The sequence below is a fragment of the Ambystoma mexicanum genome (assembly GCF_040938575.1).
Source record: "Ambystoma mexicanum isolate Mex_15411 chromosome 12 unlocalized genomic scaffold, UKY_AmexF1_1 Mex_chr12_unloc.1, whole genome shotgun sequence".
Taxonomy (NCBI): Eukaryota; Metazoa; Chordata; class Amphibia; order Caudata; family Ambystomatidae; genus Ambystoma; species Ambystoma mexicanum.
In genome coordinates, this window is record NW_027182322.1 from 6,144,807 (window position 1) to 6,157,550 (window position 12,744).

The following is a 12,744-nucleotide window of genomic DNA, read 5'->3' on the forward strand; positions in this document are numbered from 1 at the left end:
GCCGTGATCGTATAGTGGTTAGTACTCTGCGTTGTGGCCGCAGCAACCTCGGTTCGAATCCGAGTCACGGCATTGCGGTGAGGCAATGTCACGGCAGTTGGGCAGATATTTTAGAATTTCCATTAATACATTGGCAATCTCTGTGGAGGACTGAAACAATTCGATATGTCCTGTTACTGTTATGAACCTTTTGTTTCTTTAATGCTCTTTGCACACTTTTTCATCGGGTGACTGTAATGTATTTCAACCAAATCTAATTAAGAGCGCATTATGTGGTGACATTTGCAGTACATGAAACATTATAACACTGCCATTTACGTCAATAACCACTAGCTTGATTAAGACATATGTATTGCAGCGACAGTATTTCCCAGTTACAAATGGGAATAAAAACAACATCCGCGAGGGATTGAACCAGCGACATTTAACTGATGTTGCCAATGGAGCGCGTTACAGAGAGCGCGAGGTCCCGCCTTTACAGTCACACGCTGATGATAATACAGATGTTTAAATAAACAGGCATATCTGTGGACTTGTGGTCTTTCTACATTGGGACTCATAGTCTAGTCCTAGGCTATTGTAGGCACTGGAGTATCTTTTAGTGGAATGAGAGGCATTCTGTAGTCGCGTGAAAGGACCTTTCAAGTCAATCTGATCTGTATTTTCCTGTGAAAAAAAGCGTTCTTAGACACAGTGAGGAGTTTTTGGGGATAATGGGAAAATCATTTCCAACTAAATGACAGGAATTTCTTAGTCCAATCATGAAGTGTGCTAGGCTTTTTTATACTGTGGCGGAAAGAGAGAGAGTATAACAGTCATTATAAATAAAGGGCCAAGGAAGTGACAGTTTATGGAAGGAACAATTTGCACATAGTTTTAGAATGTGGTCAGGAGGAGGACAATGTGCTTACACATATGAAACATTAGAAGGTAGACATTATGGAAGCACATATATTTCTTTATTTTTAGTGTATTTGGGGAGAGGGGGTTAATATAGCACGTCCAATGTGGAAAAGTGCTTTCCATAGCACCTTGCAGGTGGGCGACATCTAGAGCTGTGCAGTAGCCACCCATGCCCCAGACGTCAAAGAGAACAAGAAGTTACACATGTTGGAAGTGAGGGTGAGACATTGAGGAGATATGATCCCCGTATGAAGCCGAGAGAAGGAGGAGGCGTGAACGTGCATCCATGTATGCGGGCGAGACAGGAAGGAGCATTGGTCATGCATCCCTGCATGAGGGTGAGACAGGGAGGAGATATGATCCCCGTATGAAGCCGAGAGAAGGAGGAGGCGTGAACGTGCAGCCATGTATGCGGGCGAGACAGGAAGGAGCATTGGTCATGCATCCCTGCATGAGGGTGAGACAGGGAGGAGATATGATCCCCGTATGAAGCCGAGAGAAGGAGGAGGCGTGAACGTGCATCCATGTATGCAGGCGAGAAGGGAAGGAGCATTGGTCATGCATGCCTGCATGAGGGTGAGACAGGAAGGAGCATTGGTCATGCATCCCTGCATGAGGGTGAGACAGGGAGGAGATATGATCCCCGTATGAAGCCGAGAGAAGGAGGAGGCGTGAACGTGCATCCATGTATGCGGGCGAGACGGGAAGGAGCATTGGTCATGCATCCCTTCCTGAGGGTGAGACAGGGAGGAGATAAAATCCCTGTATGAAGCCGAGAGAACGAGGAGACATGAACGTGCATCCATGTATGCGGGCGAGAAGGGAAGGAGCATTGGTCATGCATCCCTGCATGAGGGTGAGACAGGGAGGAGATAAAATCCCTGTATGAAGCCAAGAGAACGAGGCGGCATGAACATACATCCTTGTATGCAGGTGTGACATGGAGTCATCATGAACATGCATCCCTTTATAAGGACATAACATGGAGGATGCATGAACATGAATGCCTGAATTTTATGGTGGTGGCCTTCGGGTGATTTGGCACGTGCAATTGGTGAAGAGCACTTCTCCTGCGCAAAAAAAGAAATGTACTATTAGCACCCCGGAGGGAGCCTCTGCACTTCTTATAGGGAGAAAACTCTGCAATGGAAGGGGACAGGGTCAATAACAGCTGTAAACTCTCACAAGACCATCACTGCTCTCACACTTTCCTGCTCTCAGGCTGTCGGGCCATTATCGGCCCTGGCTGCCGCACCATTGCCAGGTTTGTGTAACTATATTATTTCTAATTGGCTCCACTTTGATGACTTTCATTTGGATTCTGACTTGATTATTGAGATCTTAAATAAGTGACTGGGGATCAGGTGTCCACTTATTCTCATGGATAACATCACAACCAACCTTTAATTCAAACATGAGTCATGACATCACAGATGGATTACAGCTTATGATAGAGGTGGAACGTCACATTGTAGTAGCCCAAGTAGCTCGCCGTGATCGTATAGTGGTTAGTACTCTGCGTTGTGGCCGCAGCAACCTCGGTTCGAATCCGAGTCACGGCATTGCGGTGAGGCAATGTCACGGCAGTTGGGCAGATATTTTAGAATTTCCATTAATACATTGGCAATCTCTGTGGAGGACTGAAACAATTCGATATGTCCTGTTACTGTTATGAACCTTTTGTTTCTTTAATGCTCTTTGCACACTTTTTCATCGGGTGACTGTAATGTATTTCAACCAAATCTAATTAAGAGCGCATTATGTGGTGACATTTGCAGTACATGAAACATTATAACACTGCCATTTACGTCAATAACCACTAGCTTGATTAAGACATATGTATTGCAGCGACAGTATTTCCCAGTTACAAATGGGAATAAAAACAACATCCGCGAGGGATTGAACCAACGACATTTAACTGATGTTGCCAATGGAGCGCGTTACAAAGAGCGCGAGGTCCCGCCTTTACAGTCACACGCTGATGATAATACAGATGTTTAAATAAACAGGCATATCTGTGGACTTGTGGTCTTTCTACATTGGGACTCATAGTCTAGTCCTAGGCTATTGTAGGCACTGGAGTATCTTTTAGTGGAATGAGAGGCATTCTGTAGTCGCGTGAAAGGACCTTTCAAGTCAATCTGATCTGTATTGTCCTGTGAAAAAAAGCGTTCTTAGACACAGTGAGGAGTTTTTGGGGATAATGGGAAAATCATTTCCAACTAAATGACAGGAATTTCTTAGTCCAATCATGAGGTGTGCTAGGCTTTTTTATACTGTGGCGGAAAGAGAGAGAGTATAACAGTCATTATAAATAAAGGGCCAAGGAAGTTACAGTTTATGGAAGGAACAATTTGCACATAGTTTTAGAATGTGGTCAGGAGGAGGACAATGTGCTTACACATATGAAACATTAGAAGGTAGACATTATGGAAGCACATATATTTCTTTATTTTTATTGTATTTGGGGAGAGGGGGTTAATATAGCACGTCCAATGTGGAAAAGTGCTTTCAATAGCACCTTGCAGGTGGGCGACATCTAGAGCTGTGCAGTAGCCACCCATGCCCCAGACGTCAAAGAGAACAAGAAGTTACACATGTTGGAAGTGAGGGTGAGACATTGAGGAGATATGATCCCCGTATGAAGCCGAGAGAAGGAGGAGGCGTGAACGTGCATCCATGTATGCAGGCGAGAAGGGAAGGAGCATTGGTCATGCATCCCTGCATGAGGGTGAGACAGGGAGGAGATATGATCCCCGTATGAAGCCGAGAGAAGGAGGAGGCGTGAACGTGCAGCCATGTATGCGGGCGAGACAGGAAGGAGCATTGGTCATGCATCCCTGCATGAGGGTGAGACAGGGAGGAGATATGATCCCCGTATGAAGCCGAGAGAAGGAGGAGGCGTGAACGTGCATCCATGTATGCAGGCGAGAAGGGAAGGAGCATTGGTCATGCATGCCTGCATGAGGGTGAGACAGGGAGGAGATATGATCCCTGTATGAAGCCGAGAGAAGGAGGAGGCGTGAACGTGCATCCATGTATGCGGGCGAGACAGGAAGGAGCATTGGTCATGCATCCCTGCATGAGGGTGAGACAGGGAGGAGATATGATCCCCGTATGAAGCCGAGAGAAGGAGGAGGCGTGAACGTGCATCCATGTATGCAGGCGAGAAGGGAAGGAGCATTGGTCATGCATCCCTGCATGAGGGTGAGACAGGGAGGAGATATGATCCCCGTATGAAGCCGAGAGAAGGAGGAGGCGTGAACGTGCATCCATGTATGCGGGCGAGACAGGAAGGAGCGTTGGTCATGCATCCCTGCATGAGGGTGAGACAGGGAGGAGATATGATCCCCGTATGAAGCCGAGAGAAGGAGGAGGCGTGAATGTGCATCCATGTATGCAGGCGAGAAGGGAAGGAGCATTGGTCATGCATCCCTGCATGAGGGTGAGACAGGGAAGAGATATGATCCCCGTATGAAGCCGAGAGAAGGAGGAGGCGTGAACGTGCATCCATGTATGCGGGCGAGACAGGAAGGAGCGTTGGTCATGCATCCCTGCATGAGGGTGAGACAGGGAGGAGATATGATCCCGTATGAAGCCGAGAGAAGGAGGAGGCGTGAACGTGCATCCATGTATGCGGGCGAGACAGGAAGGAGCATTGGTCATGCATCCCTGCATGAGGGTGAGACAGGGAGGAGATATGATCCCCGTATGAAGCCGAGAGAAGGAGGAGGCGTGAACGTGCATCCATGTATGCGGGCGAGACGGGAAGGATCATTGGTCATGCATCCCTTCCTGAGGGTGAGACAGGGAGGAGATAAAATCCCCTTATGAAGCCAAGAGAACGAGAAGACATGAACGTGCATCATTGTATGCGGGCGAGAAGGGAAGGAGCATTGGTCATGCATCCCTGCATGAGGGTGAGACAGGGAGGAGATAAAATCCCTGTATGAAGCCAAGAGAACGAGGCGGCATGAACATGCATCCTTGTATGCAGGTGTGACATGGAGTCATCATGAACATGCATCCCTTTATAAGGACATAACATGGAGGACGCATGAACATGAATGCCTGAATTTTATGGTGGTGGCCTTCGGGTGATTTGGCACGTGCAATTGGCGAAGAGCACTTCTCCTGAGCAAAAAAAGAAATGTACTATTAGCACCCCGGAGGGAGCCTCTGCACTTCTTATAGGGAGAAAACTCTGCAATGGAAGGGGACAGGGTCAATAACAGCTGTAAACTCTCACAAGACCATCACTGCTCTCACACTTTCCTGCTCTCAGGCTGGCGGGCCATTATCGGCCCTGGCTGCCGCACCATTGCCAGGTTTGTGTAACTATATTATTTCTAATTGGCTCCACTTTGATGACTTTCATTTGGATTCTGACTTGATTATTGAGATCTTAAATAAGTGACTGGGGATCAGGTGTCCACTTATTCTCATGGATAACATCACAACCAACCTTTAATTCAAACATGAGTCATGACATCACAGATGGAGTACAGATTATGATAGAGGTGGAACGTCACATTGTAGCAGCCCAAGTAGCTCGCTGTGATCGTATAGTGGTTAGTACTCTGCGTTGTGGCCACAGCAACCTTGGTTGGAATCCGAGTCACGGGACTGCGGTGAGGCAATGTCACTGCAGTTGGCCGGATATTTTAGAATTTCCATTAATACATTGGCAATCTCTGTGGAGGACTGAAACAATTCGATATGTCCTGTTACTATTATGAACCTTTTGTTTCTTTAATGCTCTTTGCACACTTTTTCATCGGGTGACTGTAATGTATTTCAACCAAATCTAATTAAGAGCGCATTATGTGGCGACATTTGCAGTACATGAAACATTATAACACTGCCATTTACGTCAATAACCACTAGCTTGATTAAGACATATGTATTGCAGCGACAGTATTTCCCAGTTACAAATGGGAATAAAAACAACATCCGCGAGGGATTGAACCAACGACATTTAACTGATGTTGCCAATGGAGCGCGTTACAGAGAGCGCAAGGTCCCGCCTTTACAGTCACACGCTGATGATAATACAGATGTTTAAATAAACAGGCATATCTGTGGACTTGTGGTCTTTCTACATTGGGACTCATAGTCTAGTCCTAGGCTATTGTAGGCACTGGCGTATCTTTGAGTGGAATGAGAGGCGTTCTGTAGTCGCGTGAAAGGACCTTTCAAGTCAATCTGATCTGTATTGTCCTGTGAAAAAAAGCGTTCTTAGACACAGTGAGGAGTTTTTGGGGATAATGGGAAAATAATTTCCAACTAAATGACAGGAATTTCTTAGTCCAATCATGAGGTGTGCTAGGCTTTTTTATACTGTGGCGGAAAGAGAGAGAGTATAACAGTCATTATAAATAAAGGGCCAAGGAAGTGACAGTTTATGGAAGGAACAATTTGCACATAGTTTTAGAATGTGGTCAGGAGGAGGACAATGTGCTTACACATATGAAACATTAGAAGGTAGACATTATGGAAGCACATATATTTCTTTATTTTTAGTGTATTTGGGGAGAGGGGGTTAATATAGCACGTCCAATGTGGAAAAGTGCTTTCCATAGCACCTTGCAGGTGGGCGACATCTAGAGCTGTGCAGTAGCCACCCATGCCCCAGACGTCAAAGAGAACAAGAAGTTACACATGTTGGAAGTGAGGGTGAGACATTGAGGAGATATGATCCCCGTATGAAGCCGAGAGAAGGAGGAGGCGTGAACGTGCATCCATGTATGCGGGCGAGACAGGAAGGAGCATTGGTCATGCATCCCTGCATGAGGGTGAGACAGGGAGGAGATATGATCCCCGTATGAAGCCGAGAGAAGGAGGAGGCGTGAACGTGCAGCCATGTATGCGGGCGAGACAGGAAGGAGCATTGGTCATGCATCCCTGCATGAGGGTGAGACAGGGAGGAGATATGATCCCCGTATGAAGCCGAGAGAAGGAGGAGGCGTGAACGTGCATCCATGTATGCGGGCGAGACGGGAAGGAGCATTGGTCATGCATCCCTTCCTGAGGGTGAGACAGGGAGGAGATAAAATCCCTGTATGAAGCCGAGAGAACGAGGAGACATGAACGTGCATCCATGTATGCGGGCGAGAAGGGAAGGAGCATTGGTCATGCATCCCTGCATGAGGGTGAGACAGGGAGGAGATAAAATCCCTGTATGAAGCCAAGAGAACGAGGCGGCATGAACATACATCCTTGTATGCAGGTGTGACATGGAGTCATCATGAACATGCATCCCTTTATAAGGACATAACATGGAGGACGCATGAACATGAATGCCTGAATTTTATGGTGGTGGCCTTCGGGTGATTTGGCACGTGCAATTGGTGAAGAGCACTTCTCCTGCGCAAAAAAAGAAATGTACTATTAGCACCCCGGAGGGAGCCTCTGCACTTCTTATAGGGAGAAAACTCTGCAATGGAAGGGGACAGGGTCAATAACAGCTGTAAACTCTCACAAGACCATCACTGCTCTCACACTTTCCTGCTCTCAGGCTGGCGGGCCATTATCGGCCCTGGCTGCCGCACCATTGCCAGGTTTGTGTAACTATATTATTTCTAATTGGCTCCACTTTGATGACTTTCATTTGGATTCTGACTTGATTATTGAGATCTTAAATAAGTGACTGGGGATCAGGTGTCCACTTATTCTCATGGATAACATCACAACCAACCTTTAATTCAAACATGAGTCATGACATCACAGATGGATTACAGCTTATGATAGAGGTGGAACGTCACATTGTAGTAGCCCAAGTAGCTCGCCGTGATCGTATAGTGGTTAGTACTCTGCGTTGTGGCCGCAGCAACCTCGGTTCGAATCCGAGTCACGGCATTGCGGTGAGGCAATGTCACGGCAGTTGGGCAGATATTTTAGAATTTCCATTAATACATTGGCAATCTCTGTGGAGGACTGAAACAATTCGATATGTCCTGTTACTGTTATGAACCTTTTGTTTCTTTAATGCTCTTTGCACACTTTTTCATCGGGTGACTGTAATGTATTTCAACCAAATCTAATTAAGAGCGCATTATGTGGTGACATTTGCAGTACATGAAACATTATAACACTGCCATTTACGTCAATAACCACTAGCTTGATTAAGACATATGTATTGCAGCGACAGTATTTCCCAGTTACAAATGGGAATAAAAACAACATCCGCGAGGGATTGAACCAACGACATTTAACTGATGTTGCCAATGGAGCGCGTTACAGAGAGCGCGAGGTCCCGCCTTTACAGTCACACGCTGATGATAATACAGATGTTTAAATAAACAGGCATATCTGTGGACTTGTGGTCTTTCTACATTGGGACTCATAGTCTAGTCCTAGGCTATTGTAGGCACTGGCGTATCTTTGAGTGGAATGAGAGGCGTTCTGTAGTCGCGTGAAAGGACCTTTCAAGTCAATCTGATCTGTATTGTCCTGTGAAAAAAAGCGTTCTTAGACACAGTGAGGAGTTTTTGGGGATAATGGGAAAATAATTTCCAACTAAATGACAGGAATTTCTTAGTCCAATCATGAAGTGTGCTAGGCTTTTTTATACTGTGGCGGAAAGAGAGAGAGTATAACAGTCATTATAAATAAAGGGTAAAGGAAGTGACAGTTTATGGAAGGAACAATTTGCACATAGTTTTAGAATGTGGTCAGGAGGAGGACAATGTGCTTACACATATGAAACATTAGAAGGTAGACATTATGGAAGCACATATATTTCTTTATTTTTAGTGTATTTGGGGAGAGGGGGTTAATATAGCACGTCCAATGTGGAAAAGTGCTTTCCATAGCACCTTGCAGGTGGGCGACATCTAGAGCTGTGCAGTAGCCACCCATGCCCCAGACGTCAAAGAGAACAAGAAGTTACACATGTTGGAAGTGAGGGTGAGACATTGAGGAGATATGATCCCCGTATGAAGCCGAGAGAAGGAGGAGGCGTGAACGTGCATCCATGTATGCGGGCGAGACAGGAAGGAGCATTGGTCATGCATCCCTGCATGAGGGTGAGACAGGGAGGAGATATGATCCCCGTATGAAGCCGAGAGAAGGAGGAGGCGTGAACGTGCAGCCATGTATGCGGGCGAGACAGGAAGGAGCATTGGTCATGCATCCCTGCATGAGGGTGAGACAGGGAGGAGATATGATCCCCGTATGAAGCCGAGAGAAGGAGGAGGCGTGAACGTGCATCCATGTATGCGGGCGAGACGGGAAGGAGCATTGGTCATGCATCCCTTCCTGAGGGTGAGACAGGGAGGAGATAAAATCCCTGTATGAAGCCGAGAGAACGAGGAGACATGAACGTGCATCCATGTATGCGGGCGAGAAGGGAAGGAGCATTGGTCATGCATCCCTGCATGAGGGTGAGACAGGGAGGAGATAAAATCCCTGTATGAAGCCAAGAGAACGAGGCGGCATGAACATACATCCTTGTATGCAGGTGTGACATGGAGTCATCATGAACATGCATCCCTTTATAAGGACATAACATGGAGGACGCATGAACATGAATGCCTGAATTTTATGGTGGTGGCCTTCGGGTGATTTGGCACGTGCAATTGGTGAAGAGCACTTCTCCTGCGCAAAAAAAGAAATGTACTATTAGCACCCCGGAGGGAGCCTCTGCACTTCTTATAGGGAGAAAACTCTGCAATGGAAGGGGACAGGGTCAATAACAGCTGTAAACTCTCACAAGACCATCACTGCTCTCACACTTTCCTGCTCTCAGGCTGGCGGGCCATTATCGGCCCTGGCTGCCGCACCATTGCCAGGTTTGTGTAACTATATTATTTCTAATTGGCTCCACTTTGATGACTTTCATTTGGATTCTGACTTGATTATTGAGATCTTAAATAAGTGACTGGGGATCAGGTGTCCACTTATTCTCATGGATAACATCACAACCAACCTTTAATTCAAACATGAGTCATGACATCACAGATGGATTACAGCTTATGATAGAGGTGGAACGTCACATTGTAGTAGCCCAAGTAGCTCGCCGTGATCGTATAGTGGTTAGTACTCTGCGTTGTGGCCGCAGCAACCTCGGTTCGAATCCGAGTCACGGCATTGTGGTGAGACAATGTCACGGCAGTTGGGCAGATATTTTAGAATTTCCATTAATACATTGGCAATCTCTGTGGAGGACTGAAACAATTCGATATGTCCTGTTACTGTTATGAACCTTTTGTTTCTTTAATGCTCTTTGCACACTTTTTCATCGGGTGACTGTAATGTATTTCAACCAAATCTAATTAAGAGCGCATTATGTGGTGACATTTGCAGTACATGAAACATTATAACACTGCCATTTACGTCAATAACCACTAGCTTGATTAAGACATATGTATTGCAGCGACAGTATTTCCCAGTTACAAATGGGAATAAAAACAACATCCGCGAGGGATTGAACCAGCGACATTTAACTGATGTTGCCAATGGAGCGCGTTACAGAGAGCGCGAGGTCCCGCCTTTACAGTCACACGCTGATGATAATACAGATGTTTAAATAAACAGGCATATCTGTGGACTTGTGGTCTTTCTACATTGGGACTCATAGTCTAGTCCTAGGCTATTGTAGGCACTGGAGTATCTTTTAGTGGAATGAGAGGCATTCTGTAGTCGCGTGAAAGGACCTTTCAAGTCAATCTGATCTGTATTTTCCTGTGAAAAAAAGCGTTCTTAGACACTGTGAGGAGTTTTTGGGGATAATGGGAAAATCATTTCCAACTAAATGACAGGAATTTCTTAGTCCAATCATGAAGTGTGCTAGGCTTTTTTATACTGTGGCGGAAAGAGAGAGAGTATAACAGTCATTATAAATAAAGGGCCAAGGAAGTGACAGTTTATGGAAGGAACAATTTGCACATAGTTTTAGAATGTGGTCAGGAGGAGGACAATGTGCTTACACATATGAAACATTAGAAGGTAGACATTATGGAAGCACATATATTTCTTTATTTTTAGTGTATTTGGGGAGAGGGGGTTAATATAGCACGTCCAATGTGGAAAAGTGCTTTCCATAGCACCTTGCAGGTGGGCGACATCTAGAGCTGTGCAGTAGCCACCCATGCCCCAGACGTCAAAGAGAACAAGAAGTTACACATGTTGGAAGTGAGGGTGAGACATTGAGGAGATATGATCCCCGTATGAAGCCGAGAGAAGGAGGAGGCGTGAACGTGCATCCATGTATGCGGGCGAGACAGGAAGGAGCATTGGTCATGCATCCCTGCATGAGGGTGAGACAGGGAGGAGATATGATCCCCGTATGAAGCCGAGAGAAGGAGGAGGCGTGAACGTGCAGCCATGTATGCGGGCGAGACAGGAAGGAGCATTGGTCATGCATCCCTGCATGAGGGTGAGACAGGGAGGAGATATGATCCCCGTATGAAGCCGAGAGAAGGAGGAGGCGTGAACGTGCATCCATGTATGCAGGCGAGAAGGGAAGGAGCATTGGTCATGCATGCCTGCATGAGGGTGAGACAGGAAGGAGCATTGGTCATGCATCCCTGCATGAGGGTGAGACAGGGAGGAGATATGATCCCCGTATGAAGCCGAGAGAAGGAGGAGGCGTGAACGTGCATCCATGTATGCGGGCGAGACGGGAAGGAGCATTGGTCATGCATCCCTTCCTGAGGGTGAGACAGGGAGGAGATAAAATCCCTGTATGAAGCCGAGAGAACGAGGAGACATGAACGTGCATCCATGTATGCGGGCGAGAAGGGAAGGAGCATTGGTCATGCATCCCTGCATGAGGGTGAGACAGGGAGGAGATAAAATCCCTGTATGAAGCCAAGAGAACGAGGCGGCATGAACATACATCCTTGTATGCAGGTGTGACATGGAGTCATCATGAACATGCATCCCTTTATAAGGACATAACATGGAGGATGCATGAACATGAATGCCTGAATTTTATGGTGGTGGCCTTCGGGTGATTTGGCACGTGCAATTGGTGAAGAGCACTTCTCCTGCGCAAAAAAAGAAATGTACTATTAGCACCCCGGAGGGAGCCTCTGCACTTCTTATAGGGAGAAAACTCTGCAATGGAAGGGGACAGGGTCAATAACAGCTGTAAACTCTCACAAGACCATCACTGCTCTCACACTTTCCTGCTCTCAGGCTGTCGGGCCATTATCGGCCCTGGCTGCCGCACCATTGCCAGGTTTGTGTAACTATATTATTTCTAATTGGCTCCACTTTGATGACTTTCATTTGGATTCTGACTTGATTATTGAGATCTTAAATAAGTGACTGGGGATCAGGTGTCCACTTATTCTCATGGATAACATCACAACCAACCTTTAATTTAAACATGAGTCATGACATCACAGATGGATTACAGCTTATGATAGAGGTGGAACGTCACATTGTAGTAGCCCAAGTAGCTCGCCGTGATCGTATAGTGGTTAGTACTCTGCGTTGTGGCCGCAGCAACCTCGGTTCGAATCCGAGTCACGGCATTGCGGTGAGGCAATGTCACGGCAGTTGGGCAGATATTTTAGAATTTCCATTAATACATTGGCAATCTCTGTGGAGGACTGAAACAATTCGATATGTCCTGTTACTGTTATGAACCTTTTGTTTCTTTAATGCTCTTTGCACACTTTTTCATCGGGTGACTGTAATGTATTTCAACCAAATCTAATTAAGAGCGCATTATGTGGTGACATTTGCAGTACATGAAACATTATAACACTGCCATTTACGTCAATAACCACTAGCTTGATTAAGACATATGTATTGCAGCGACAGTATTTCCCAGTTACAAATGGGAATAAAAACAACATCCGCGAGGGATTGAACCAACGACATTTAACT

General features: G+C 46.2%; 5 non-coding genes across 5 annotated transcripts; all 5 read left to right on the forward strand.

Moving 5' to 3' along the window:
• TRNAH-GUG (transfer RNA histidin (anticodon GUG)) lies at positions 1 to 72 on the forward strand. Its single transcript has one exon. It is a non-coding gene; the product is annotated as a tRNA-His (tRNA).
• A 2,321-nt stretch (positions 73 to 2,393) lies between these two features.
• On the forward strand, positions 2,394 to 2,465 carry TRNAH-GUG (transfer RNA histidin (anticodon GUG)). Its single transcript has one exon. It is a non-coding gene; the product is annotated as a tRNA-His (tRNA).
• Positions 2,466 to 7,689: 5,224 nt separating this feature from the next.
• On the forward strand, positions 7,690 to 7,761 carry TRNAH-GUG (transfer RNA histidin (anticodon GUG)). The gene has a single exon. It is a non-coding gene; the product is annotated as a tRNA-His (tRNA).
• Positions 7,762 to 9,921: 2,160 nt separating this feature from the next.
• On the forward strand, positions 9,922 to 9,993 carry TRNAH-GUG (transfer RNA histidin (anticodon GUG)). The gene has a single exon. It is a non-coding gene; the product is annotated as a tRNA-His (tRNA).
• A 2,321-nt stretch (positions 9,994 to 12,314) lies between these two features.
• On the forward strand, positions 12,315 to 12,386 carry TRNAH-GUG (transfer RNA histidin (anticodon GUG)). The gene has a single exon. It is a non-coding gene; the product is annotated as a tRNA-His (tRNA).
• Positions 12,387 to 12,744: the final 358 nt, after the last annotated feature.